The 13,597-nt window shown below is 46.6% G+C and overlaps 1 protein-coding gene across 1 annotated transcript in view; it reads right to left on the bottom strand.

Annotated features, from left to right (window-relative positions):
* Window positions 1–9,233, bottom strand: part of Rhbdl2 (rhomboid like 2) — a 40,205-nt gene extending 30,972 nt beyond the window's left edge. The window contains exon 1 of the mRNA XM_052175669.1: window positions 9,095–9,233. The gene's annotated coding sequence lies outside the window, so the exon portion shown is untranslated. The remainder of the gene's footprint in view (window positions 1–9,094) is intronic.
* Window positions 9,234–13,597: the final 4,364 nt, after the last annotated feature.

Raw genomic sequence — 13,597 nt, 5'->3', positions numbered from 1 at the left:
TCTGAACTGGCTATAACTCCAGTTTCAATGGATGTGATACTTCTTCTGACCTCCATAGACTCATATACACATGTGGTATGTGTGTGTATACACACACACACACACTCACACACACACACTCACACTCAGGCACATATATACACACAAAATAAAAATAAAGAATTTTTTTGATTAATCTAAGTGTATGAGTGTTTTACCTGCCAGGCACACACAGAGGCCTGATAAGGGCATAAGATCCTCTAGAGCTAAAGTTACCAATAGCTATAAGCCATCATGTGGATGCTGAGAAACAAACCTCGGTGCTCTAAGAGAGCAACAAGTACCCTTAACCCCTGAGCTCCTAAGTGAGTATTTCCTAAAAGTACCCACTGTTATAGAGGACACAGGACTCCATCCTGGACCTTGTATTATCTTCAACACATTATCACTCTTATTGATCATGACTGAGCTTTCAAAGCTATCTTATCTACATTGAGAAAGACAGTCAAGATTTTTTTCCAAAAATAGATAACATTATTTAAGTGATTTGACCTAGCTAGCATTCCAGAGCACAGGACTAAAGAAACCCTGATACTGTGTCAGTACTTTAAGAATAAAAAATCCTTGCTTTTGTTAGAAATCTATAGTCTGGTGCTGGCACTATACCTTTGACCCCAGCACTTGAGAGGCATCTCTGAATTGGAGACCAACCTGGTCTACAGAGCAAGTTCCAAGACAACCAGGCTGTACAGAGAAACCCTGTCTTTGAAAAGAGAAAAAAGAAAGAAGGAAGGAAGGAAGAAAGAAGGAGGGAAGGAAGGAAGGAAGGAAGGAAGGAAGGAAGGAAGGAAGGAAGGAAGGAAGGAAGGAAGGAAGGAAGGAAGCTAACAGAGCCCCAGGCCTTAGCAAAACTGAATCCATGATAAAAGTTCCAGTCAGGCCATAAAACTCAGCATGCAGATAGCACCACTGGCCAAATGAAAACAAAGGCCTAATCCATCAAAGTCCAAAATTAAGGAAAAGTCCCTAAATGTTCTGACCTTGCTTTCTGGTTTCTGTAGTTCTTCTTCTGGCTAACTGTTCTTGTTAACCAAAATATGTCAATCCAGAATATGATTTTTATGCCTAAAAGCTCACCCTGAGAAAGGCTTAATGCTACATTGGGATCCTAAAGATCCAGTGGAATCGCTGACTGGCTAATAAAGATTTTCTATTGGCTTAAAGCAGTCTTCTCTGGTGAATACCCCACAACAAAACCAAGGAGGTGGCAGAGAAATAGAGACAGGCAGAAGAAGTGGAGATGGAAGCAGATTATGCCTTAGAGGTTTGTTTTCAGGTTTGGGAAAGTAGCTCAAAAGGTGAAGTGCTCACTGAGCTGAATCTCAAGTGGGCATGGCAGTGCACATCTCTAATCCCGGCACCCAGGAGAGAGAGAGACAGACAGACCAAGAGACAGACAAAGACAGAGAGGTAAATGCACAGACAGAGACACAGAGAATCAAAAAGACAGAGAGAAAGACAGAAAGGAGGGAGAGGGGGGAAGGAAAGGGGAAAAACAGAGAGGGGACAGTGTAGAAAGGGAGGAGTTGGGGAAGGAAAAGAAAGAGGAAAAGGGAGAGAAGGGGAGACAGGCAGAGGTGGGAACGTGAGAAGAGAGAAAGAGGAGAGAGATTGAGAGCCAGCATATGTTTTTAACCACTCCTCCTGGGTATTCTTACATATACCACCATTCTCTGGTGACCACCAAAGCTCATGTGGTAAATGTGTGTTTTGGCAAACAGTCCCTAGATGCCTGGGGTGTTAGACACTAGAAAGACATAGAAGAAGGAAGAAAAGAAAACAAAACAACCAAACAGCAACAAAAGTCTGCTCCTCTCTTATTCAGAGGGAAATAAAAAGTCCTAAGAATTGCTGCACCACAGTATCCAATGATTTAGATAAAAAGTGGGTCAGCCCGGGCACAGTGGGGCAAGCTATTCAGTTTCCAGAGCCTGTGGTGGGACACTGAAGATGAGCACACCAGTTGCCATTCCTCCCACTAGGAGATGGAACTGGTTTTCTCTCTTCCTAAGTCACAGGGCCATCCCTGTGCCTGTTTTTAACCAATACCACATGGCAGGAGTACTGGGGACAGTAAAGTCCAGGCTTTGAGAGAAGTGTGTGCTAACTACCCTCAGGCTGCCATACTCCAGCATGGAGGCCATACTCCAGCATGGAGGATGAGACCATGTAGAGGAACAACAAGGCAGATCAATAATGACACCTCCTTGGTCTTCCCAGCCAAGAACACAACAACAGGATGACATGAGTTGACAGAGAAGAGAACAGAAAAAGTGTGCAACCCCCACTAAATTCCTGACCCACCGACTCATGACACTTAATTTTGGAGTTACTTATGATATAGCATTAGCTATCAATATACAGAGCCAGATCGTAAGGGTGGTTCTGATGCTAAGGGCCTGTTCCCCAGTCGGTTCTTGATCTATCAGTAAAGAAGCCATGGGCTGGGTAGAAGAAATAGGTGGGACTTCTGGGTCCCATCAGGGAAGCAAGTGAGCAGCTGCAGGAAAGGGAGGAAGGGAGAGTTCACCATGCTTCAGAGAGAATAAAGCCAAGCAGCCATGTGAAATCTCCAGGAAGCAACCACAGGCTGCTTTTACAGGCACAAAGGTGGAGTTGTGGAGCTAGGACTAAAGGTAACTGAGCAACTAAAGTTAAGAACAGATTTAGGGTAGTGATCTAAGAGTGTTGGGGAGGGCACGCTAGCCACATGGTAGACCTGAGGTAGTTTAATAATGCCCAGCAATTGAGCCAATAAGACAAGTTGAAATTGAGCAGTGTGTGTGTCTGTGGTTTTTTTTTCCCATGGATTCAAGGGAATCTGGGTGGGGGCTGGTAGCGCAGCCCATTCCCGGAGCTTAGGTGGGGTAACAGGAGCTACATGCAGCACCAGATGACAAGAGGACATCTCACTGTGTCTTCCCACTGGCATTGGTCATCCCTGTATCCCTCTATACAGTAGATTGCAGATGACTCAACTGAAGCAGCCTCCAAAATTAGCCTCCACCTCCATCCAGATCTCCACCTCCTCTTTAAAACAGCCATACATTAGAGTACATCAACCTGCTCAAAAGCCATGGCAGGGCTGAGGTGTACCCCAGTCAGGAGAGCACCTGCCTCACAGGTACAAGACCTTGGATTCCATTCCATTCTCCAAAGGAGAAAATAAAAGCCTTTAGCTGTTTGCATTGTCTTCAGGATAAATACAGCACCTCGATGACTTGCCTCCTGACTTTTTATAGAATCCAGCTTCCATCAATCTCTCCCAACAATGTCCTGCAGTCACGGAGACTTCTTCCTATCTGTGATACTCGTCAGACATCCTCCTGCCTCAGAGTCCTTGCACTTACTGTTCCTTCTAACCAGCCCTCCAACCCCAACACAGCAAACCCCCCACACACACACAGGGCTGGCACCTCCCGTCATCCTGCCCACACCTTCCTCCACTCCAATACTCTAGTACATTTTCTTGCTTCCTGGCTCCAAACACTTACCATACCTAAAAATATCTGGCATATTTATTGTCTGTCTGTACTAGTTGCAGGAAGGTCAGGGTTGTTCATTTCCTATTCCACCTGCGCCTTAGCATCTACCATAGCAAAAGGCACTCAGTGAACCCTGAATGGGCCAATCGAGTAAAGAAAGGGAAAGGAGTGAGAAAACCTTGGTTCCTGCTCCAGCATAGCCCCTGCTTGTCTGTAGAAAAGTCACTTCCCCTAATCCAGACCAGGAGCTAACCCCCATTGAACAAAGCCCATGGCTGCTGTTTACCCACTGTTTTGCCCCTGAATCCCATAGGAACTCTGAATGCTATGCCATTTCTTGTACTTATGGGAGGGTTCTAGAGATCAAAACCAGGACATCATGGGTACTAAAGAAGTACTTTACCACTGAGCCGTTTCCCCAGCTCTCTTTTAATTTTTTGATGGTGTCACTAATTTGCCCAGGCTGGGCTACTGAGATCATAACTCTGTACCACCAGACTTCACTTAGGTTTTTGTGTTTTTGAGAAAGAGTGTCATGTAGCCCAAAGTCCTCTGTGGCTTTGTAGTCAAGGTTGGCCTTGAACTCCTGACCTTCCTGTGCCCACCTCCCAGGTTGGCTCTTCTTAGTTTTAATTTTACTATCCATAAATAAAGACCAAAGGACCTTAGAATTAACAGACTGACATGATGACTAAGAACCCAATTTCCAGAGAAATTCAAAGTGACTGAATACAAATCCTGATTTCATCGCTTAAGAGCTATAGAATCTGAGCAATGCACCAAACCTTTCCTTTTCTTTCTTTCTTTCTTTCCTTTTTGTAAAGTTATGGGGATGGAGCCCTCGGCCTTTCAGATGGTAGGCAAGCACTGTGTCCCTGAGCTGCACCCCTAGCTGGTATCAAACCTCTTGGTACCACAGGAGCTTCATCTGTAGGAGTATGTGAAGCTGAGCATTGATAGCACATCCCTTTAATCCCAGCACTTGGTGGCAGAGGCTCAGAACTCACTCTGTGAGTTCAATGCCAGCCTGGTCTACAGAGCAAGTTCCAGGACAGCCAGTGCAGTTACACAGAGAAACCCTGTCTCAACCCCTCCACACATACACACACACCCAAAAAGGATTGTGTGATGTTGATACTGTCAACTTGACAGGGCCTAGAGTCACCAAAGACAAGCTTCTGGGCTTGCCTGTAAGAGCTTCTCTTGCTTAGTAAATAGAGATAGGAAGTCCCAACCTCACTTTGTGACACCTTTCCCTTGGCAAGGTTCCCAGACAGACTTAAACAAGCAGCCCATATTAGACCAAGGTGGCCTCAAATTTCTTAAGTTCTTGTGTTTCCAATCCTCCTGCCTCTACTCCCCAAATGCACCACCATGACCAGTTTATGCAATGCTGGGGATTGAACTCAGGGCTTCATGTACATGCCTATGCACACTAGGCAAGGAAGGAAGGAAGGAAGGAAGGAAAGAAAGAAAGAAGGAAGAAAAGAAGGAAGGAAAGAAGGAAAGAAGGAAAGAAGGCGAGACAACCAGAGATAACTTTGTTCCTAAGTAAGAGCAAACAAGAGATTTGGTGAATAGAGGGATGGGATTACGGCTTACCACAAATTTATAGTACTGATTTTACTTAAGTATATTCATTCATAGCAATTATGAGTGGGACACTATTCTAAGGATTTTCACAGAAAAATAAGTTTATTTAATACTGAGACCAAACCTGTACAATAGATGTGTGCTGACTAGTCTGATGCTAACTTGACACAAGATAAGTATATCTGAAAGAAAGGAACCCAAATTCAGAACATGCCTCCATAAGGCCTGGCTGTAAGGCATTTCCTTAGTTAGCGATTGATGGGGAGGGTCCAACCCATTGTGGGCAGTACCATCCCTGGGCTGGAGGTCCCGGGTTCTGTAAGAAAACAGTCTGAGCAAGCCAGTGAGTAGCACCCTTCCACAGCCTCTGCACCACTCCTGCCTCCAGGATCCTGCCCTATTTGAGTTCCTGTCCTGACTCCCTTCAGTGATGAACAGCTTTATGGAAATAAAAGCCAAATAAACCTTTTCCTTCCCAACTTGCTTTTTGGTGTTTGATTGAAGCACTAGAAAACCTAGCTAAGCTGGGCAGAGGTGGTGCATGCCTTTAATCCCAGCACTTGGGAGGCAGAGGCAGGCAGATCTACAGAGTGAGTTCTGGGACAGCCAGAGTTACACAGAGAAACCCTGTGGAGGGTGGGGGCGGGGGGAGAGAAACATGCCTGTACTAGTGACTTGCTGTGATAAAATACTTGGCAAAGAAACTTAAAGGAGAAGATGTTCCTCTTGTCACAGTCTGAGAGTTCAGACCCTCATGGCCAGAAACCATGGCAGCAGGAGCTAGAAGTACCTGATCACACTGAATCTACAGTCAGGAACAGAGAGTGACTCTGACATTGTGACTACTCACTGATGAAGCTATCTGGCTACCCAGAGGGCCCCAGGAATCCTCCTGTCTCTACCTGCTAGAGAGGAATTAGGATAATAATTATGTGGTATCACATGAAGCGTTTAGAGTCTGGGAGATCAGTCTCACACGTGTGCAGCCTACACTTTACCAACTGACTATCTCCATAGCCCCTCAGTCTTACGTACTAGAGGCTGGTCTCAGACTTAGTATGTAGCTGGGACTGTGGCCTTGGATTTGACTGTCTTGTATCCACCTCCTCGGTGTTGGGATTGCTGGCTCCATCACTGCTCCTAGTCTGTGCAGCACCAGGGATGGAACCCAGCGCCTTGTGCACGCTAGGCAAGCACCCTACCAGCTCGTCTATATCACTAGCCACTCTCATCTCTTGCTCGCCCACCCCACCCCCCACTACACCCTGTACTGTGGCCATGCTGAGCCAGAGCAGACCAAGTTCCCATTCTCCAGTTGGCCTTCTCGAGTTCTGCCCTCCGTAGGACATCTTCCCTTCCAATTTGTTGTCCCAGTTTGAGTCCCTTTACATCTCTTCTTTAAAGCCTTGTCATCTACCTAGCACTGTGGATGTATCAGAGCCATACTACAGCAGGGACATAACAGACATGTCTGAAGTGAGGGGCTCTCTAATGTGGCTCACCAACCTCTGCTGTGTCTGGGATGCTTTCTTCACAGACCGTGGACATCCTGAGTACAAGACTTCTGTTGTAGTCATTTTGCATTCCTGCACAGTCCAAGGAAGACACCGTAGGGTACTACTCAGGTTCATCTGCTTACAAAATACTCACTGACTGAGCATTTTATAGCAAGAGCATAGAAGGTGCACTGTTTATGTAATGGCGCAGACCCTATCCCTGGCCCTTTGGTTTGCCTAGGTTGTTTTGGGTTTTTCACATGAGACAGGGTCTTGCTGTGCAGCCCCAGCCGGTCTCGTATTTGCTGTGTAGACCAAGACGGCCTCAAACTCACAAACTTCTCATGCTGTCACCTCCCAGTGCAGGAACTATAGGCATGAATCATCGTGCAAGGATAATTACCCACCTTTTGGGACCTTTAGGTCTCCTAGGACAGATAGAGCACATGTATGAATGAATGAATGAAAGAATGAATGACTACAAGAGTATCTCCTCCCACCTGGATGAAACAGCTCAGAACAGAGACGATTATGACACCTCCCTTTCTGCCCTCTCTATGGAGACTTTGAAAGGTATGAAGGAACTGAGCCAACAGCGTGGAGTCTGAGCCACACATTGGGATCCTGGATTCGTTATGTATTCACCTTAGGTAAAGCCTACGGGGACAAGAGTAATGTAGTAGGGTTTCCACTTAGTGAAGGAATGTCTGTTTCTAGTTGGTTTGGTATCTGAGGCAAGGTCTCCCTGTGTAGCCCAGACCCGGGCTTGAACTCAGTCTCCTGAATGCTGAGATTACAGATATGCACAAGGCCAAGATTACACGCTTGAGATGACTGAGTGCTCAGACCCAGCTGGGACTGAGGGACTATAGACTGCTTGTTCGGGAAGGGGCGTCTCTTCCTTCTGTAGTGTGCCACAGATAATTTGTCTTTTGACACTAAATAAACCCCACCCCCACTCAGCAAATAACTCTGAACTCAGGAGGCCACACACCAGATGTAGAAGGGACGCTCACTGAGAATACCAGTGGGAAGACGGGAATGAGAACAGGGAATGGGGTGTGTGAAACTGACGGAATAAATTTATTCCATTAATGTTCAAAATTGTCAAACAAATGTTTAACAGGAAAGGAAGGCTGGGAGTGATGGCACATTGGGAAGGCAGAGGCAGGAGGATCTCTGGAAGTTTAAGGCTAGCCTAGTTTTACACAGTGAGTTCTAAGCCAGCCCAGATAATATAGTGAGACCCTCTTTCAAAATGAAGTAATAAAATAGAATTTTCTTAAATATGAGAGGAGAATAATGTCTCTGACAGTTCTCAAGTCAGAAACACAGCATCAAGGTCTGCTCCCAGGCCTGGCCCAGAGTTTGCACGTTCAGCCAGGGCCTGGTCTCCTTCCTTCGTATCTCGGGCCTCCCACCCCCCAGAGCACCTGCCTCTACTACTCAGTTCAGTTTACAAGCCACCTAGACACTGTCAAGGCCAGGGTTTGCCTTCTATATCTTTACAAGCCTACAACAAGGTAGGTGACAGTTAGGGAGGGGCCAAGAAGAAGAAAGCACAGATGTTTATCCAGGCCCCACAGTGTGCTTCCCCAGCCTGCCCTGGAGTTCTTAATCGTCTTTAAAAACAAACAAGCAAACAAAACTATGACCTTACAGATGAGGATGCAGAGGTCCAGGTAAATTGGAGACTACCGGGTTAGCAATCCCGGCCCGGCCCGTAACTCCTGCCACGCCCCGCTGCCTGCCTGTCGGCTTGTAGATGTGTGTGGACAAATTTCAACTTTTTTATTCACAGCAGGAAGGACCTGTTCCTCCCTCCAGACAACTGAAGTGTGTGCTCAACTAATGAGTAAACAAATGACCAAAAATAAATGACCGATGGCTTGAGGTAAATCCCTTAGGTGCCCATAACAGGAAGGAGGAAATAGTACACAGCAGAGCCGTCTTTCTGGAAGAGCTGAGACCTCTTCCTGCCAGTCTCCAGGGCAGAGGCTGGGGAAGCACAGATAGTTTCCGGCTCAGACGGCGGTACAGATGATCATGAATCTAGTTGCAGTTGCAGGTGTGGCTGACATGGTAACACACACACACACACACACACACACACACACACCACCACCACCACCACCACCACCACTCCTCCCTCCCAGAATAAATAAAAATAAGCCCTGAGAGTCTGAGGATGCTGGGGAGAAAGTAATGAAGCAATGCTTGCTTGAACAGTGCAGTGAGGTGGCAGGATTAAACAGGAAATGGTCTCCCCAACCATTTCCAGAGCGCTGCCAACTTTGAAAAGTTTCAGAACCTGAAGCAGCCACTCTGGGTTCTCCCGGAAGGTTGATTCTGGAAGCAGCAACTTTCCTTCCCCTCATCGGGCACCAGCAGGTTTAGGGAGCTACCTAGAATTTCTGCCACCAGCTTCCTACTTCAGCACCCGGCCTCCCACCGGCCGGTCCCCCAACCCCTGCGTCTTACCTGGGGAGGCCGAGGCACAGCGTCCCACACTGCAGTCGGATCCTGCACTTCAAGCGGCCAACAGAGCTGCCTGGAGGCTGGAGCCGCAGCCTGCCAGGCTCTCCTCCCGCCCTTCCAGAACTAAAATTGTCCAGACAGGTTCCTAAGGGGGAGGGAGCCAGAGGAAATCCCCTCCCCTGGTGGCTTGGCCTAAGCTGGGCCAGCCTGCTAGGCGATATTCCCTGGGTTGGCCCTGGATGAATGAGTCCTGCCCTCCTCCTACTTGGGTTCCTGCCAGGGAGCCTGTGACAAGCCACTCTGCTCTTTCTCCTGAGCTATCCATGCCTCCTCCTCGTCCTGCCTTCCTGTATATGACTGAGTCCAGTGCCGATTCTCAAGGTCTCTGGAAAAGGTCTGCTCCTCTAGGACTCAGTTACTTTGCATAGGATTGTCCCGGAACACACTCCAGTGTGACCCAGGCCTAGTACTTTATAACAACTGAGTAATTTGATAGCGCTGGGCAGAAGCTTAGCCACAAGCTCCTAGGCTCTGCACACAAACTGGATGTGCCTTAGCCCTGGTGCAATGGGTTTGCCAGGCTCTGATTATCCATTCAGAGTGTGTTGAGGATGACTGGCCTTATGCCAGGTCCTGAGAGTAGAGATGTAGGTTAACCTGGTGCCTGCCCTCCTGTGCTGACAAACCAAAGAATAAAGTCTGCCACTAAAGGTTTGCCCAAGGTTCTGGCAGCATGATCAGGGAGGACTCCCCTGCGTGGGAGGGTTCTAGAAAAAGGAAATAATAATTTGTGGAGATGACATAGATGATAAGCCACTGAAGTTCGGAATTGTGAGCAAGGCGTGTCTTACAAGGCTTGCAGAGCAATGTTCAGACTTTACACTATAGACATGGGAGGATTCGGAGAGGGCTTAAACATGAAGTCAGAGTCAGAGTGTGCTTATTTTCTGTGCAGGGGATAGAACCCATGCCCTCACACAGGTCAGGCAACTGCCCTGCCACTGGACTGTACCCTCAACCTCAAGGGGTATTTGTTTGTTTGTTTGTTTGGGGTTTGTTTTTTTCGAGACAGGGTTTCTCTGTATAGCCCTGGCTGTCCTGGAACTCACTCTGTAGACCAGGCTGGCCTCGAACTCAGAAATCCACTTGCCTCTGCCTCCCAGAGTGCTGGGATTACAGGCGTGCGCCACCACCGCCTGGCTCAAGGGGCATTTATGTGTATGTTTGTACCTGCTTACTTGTATATGGACTGTGTGTGTGTGTGTGTGTGAGAGAGAGAGAGAGAGAGAGAGAGAGAGAGAGAGAGAGAGAGAGAGAGAGAGAGATGTGCCTACAGAGGACAGAGGACAGAGGAAGATATTGAATTCTCCAGATAATGCATGCCTAATCCAAAGCACTGACCAGGGAGTGTATAAAAGAAGGCGCAGAATAAGAGATGTTAAGAGGAAGGCAGAATATGGTGGCACATGCCTATTGATGTGAGGTATCCACCAGAGAAGACTGCTTGGACATGGGTTTAAGCCAATGGAAAGTCTCTATTAGCTGGCCAGCAACTACACTGGGTGTTTGGGATCCCAAACACCCAGTAGCAATGAGCCTTTCTCAGGGTAAAATTTTAAGTGCACAAACCATGTCCTGGGTTGACATACTTCAGTTAACATGAGCAGTTAAGCTAGAAGTAGAACTACAGACGCCAAAAAGCAAAGGTTAGAACATTTAAAGACTTCCCACAGCTATGGGCTTTGATGGATTAGGTCTTTGTTCTCATTTGGTCAGTGGTGCTGTCTACATGCTGAGTTTCATGGCCTGACCGGCACTTCCATCATGGAGTCAGTTGTGTTAAGGGCTGGGGCCCTTTACAACTATTATCCTAACACTTAAGATGTGGAGCTGTGAGGATCACAATTTTAAAGCACGCCTTCACTAAATAATAAGATTTTGTCTCAAAAGAAAAAAAAACAGCTGGAAAACAGAACTAGATAAAACAATTGCTTAGCATGTGTGAAGCCCTGTGTTTAATGCATAGCAATCTAACAAAAAGAAAAGAAGAGTTAAGATTGTAGCTCTGGGAGCTGGAGAAGATGGCTCAGTAGTTAAGAGCACTGGCCGCTCTTCCAGAGGTCCTGAGTTCAAGTCCTAGCACCCACATGGTGGCTCACAACCATCTGTAACTCCAGCTTCAGGGAATTCAACGCCCTATTCTGGCCTTCACAGGTACCAGGCATGCACAGAGTACATAGACAGACATTCAGGCCAAACACTGATGCACATGAAATAAATAAATAATATTGTAGCACTGGTGAATTTAATGTCTAAGAGAAGAGTCTGACTTGCTAGGGTGAATCTGAGGGGTGATGGCAATTTTGGTTGTCAATGTGACTACATATCATTAAAACCCCAAAATGGCTCTGGATACCTATGAGGGATATTTGCTTGACTAAGTCACTTGAAGTGGAAGGACCCACTTCTTATCTGGATCTTTGAAAGACCTGCTTCTAATTTGGCCCACACTTTCTGCTGGAAGCCTATTTAAAGGACATGGGAGAAGGAAGCCTCTCTGTTTGCCTGCTTGTCCTTGACCTTGCTAGTAAGTCCATTCCCTCCACTGGCATTAGAGCCTACGTCTGCAGGATTCCAGTGTATACTGAAGACCAGCCGAGGCATTCAGCCTTGTGGACTGAACAACTACTAGATTCTTGGAACTTCTATTCATAGGTAGCCACTGTTGGGTTAGATCATAGCTTGTAAATCATTTGAATAAATCCATATATATATATATACATACACATATACATATGTGTGTGTATATATATATATATATATACTAAGTTCTGATTTCAACCTGAATAACCCTGTTGTATGTATATATGTATGTATGTATTATGTATGTATATATGTATGTATATATGCATGTATGTATGTATGTATGTTTGTATGTACACATGTTGTATGGTACTCATGGGAAAACCACTGCTGAAGGGAATGAACTCAGTTCTGGACTGCTGGTTTCCAGAATGCCTGTTACAAAATATAAAGGTGCAGGAAGCAGTAGCTCTGGAAAAGATATGCCGCGCATCAGTGAGGGGCCTAGCAGGAAGGAGAGGGAACATTGAGTCAGAAACAAGGAAAAACTAGGAAGCAAGACTATTACAGCGGCTGGAGACATGGCTTGGGGGGTAAGAGTGTTTACTCCTCTTGCAGAGGAATCAGAGTCTCTTCTTGGCACACCAGACAGGACACAACCACCTGCAACTCCAGTTCCAAGGGGCTCCATGCCCTCTGACCTTTGAGGGTGTCTGAAGGCACGTGATGCACATAAAGCCATGCAGCTGCACATGCATATACATGATAAGAAGATAAATCATCTTAAAAGTTTATTTGCAGAGATCAGGGAAGGAGAAAGTAAGCAGCTGAGAGCTGTTGAAGACCCAGGAAGCAGCATCAGGCAGAAGTCTTGACCACCTCTGTGTCTCCAGGGACAGTGAGCTTAGTAGCGGTACTTACTGAGCTCCGTTCCAAGCAGAGTTGGAGACCAGGCTGTAAGGGGAACTGCAGAGATGAATAGTCACTGATTGAGTAGGCAGGACCAGGGAAATTATACCCTGACCACCTCACTCTCACCTTCCTGGTCCCCAGTTCTGTGAAGGCTACTCCGGAGTATGACAATCCTTCTTACAGTCATTTCAAATAAGAACGAACCATGCTTAAGATTCAAGCAGGCATGCCCTTTTCCCTCTCACTGAATGGCCTAGTTCTCCCCGCATAGCCTTTCCCCCAGTAGCCTTTCTCCCTTTTCAGATGTCAACCTACAATTTTTGAGGAATTTCCAAAACAAGTCCTTACAATTCAAGGTGTGTCTTAGCCACCTGCGCAAGCTTTAAGGGATGTGGTTTGACCTTACCAGACGCTAATCTTACCCAAGGCACTTCAGTAACCAGCCCATGATCTCATTCACCAAAAAGAAGGGGGAAGAGAATCCCCTTAGTGTCTCTTTGGACAAAATAATTTCAGGAGCATACCCCCTATCAGCAGCTACGGAAGCTCCGTGGGTACCTAGAAGCAAAAGAGCTGAAAACTGTACCATGCATAAGGGTTGTTTTCGTCAACCTAGTACTCAGAGGTGCTGGCTTCCATTATCCCGCCCTGCAACCAACCTTTGTCAGGATTTCATGCTGAACAGGCTGCTTCCTGGTAGAGAATCAGTTGTATAATTTCAGAGAGGCCTCAGGCCACAGCCAATGCTCATCCCTTAGGGAGCAAATGCTGAGTCCTATTTATTTCTCCATACTGGTCAGAACTGGACTTGTCATTGAATTGGGAGATTCTTTCTTTCTGTTTTTCCTTTCTTTCCTTTCCTTGTTTTTGTTTGTTTTCTGTTTGTTTTTTGTTTTGTTTTGTTTTTTTGAGACAGGGTTTCCTGTGTAGCCCTGCTGTCCCGGAACTCACTCTGTAGACCAGGATGACCTTGAACTCACAAAGATCCCCACCTGCCTCTGCCTCTTGAGT

This window comes from Apodemus sylvaticus, chromosome 3 (genome assembly GCF_947179515.1).
Source record: "Apodemus sylvaticus chromosome 3, mApoSyl1.1, whole genome shotgun sequence".
Lineage (NCBI taxonomy): Eukaryota > Metazoa > Chordata > Mammalia > Rodentia > Muridae > Apodemus > Apodemus sylvaticus.
Note: the sequence above shows the minus strand (reverse complement) of the source record. Positions and strands in the feature narration are given on the sequence as shown.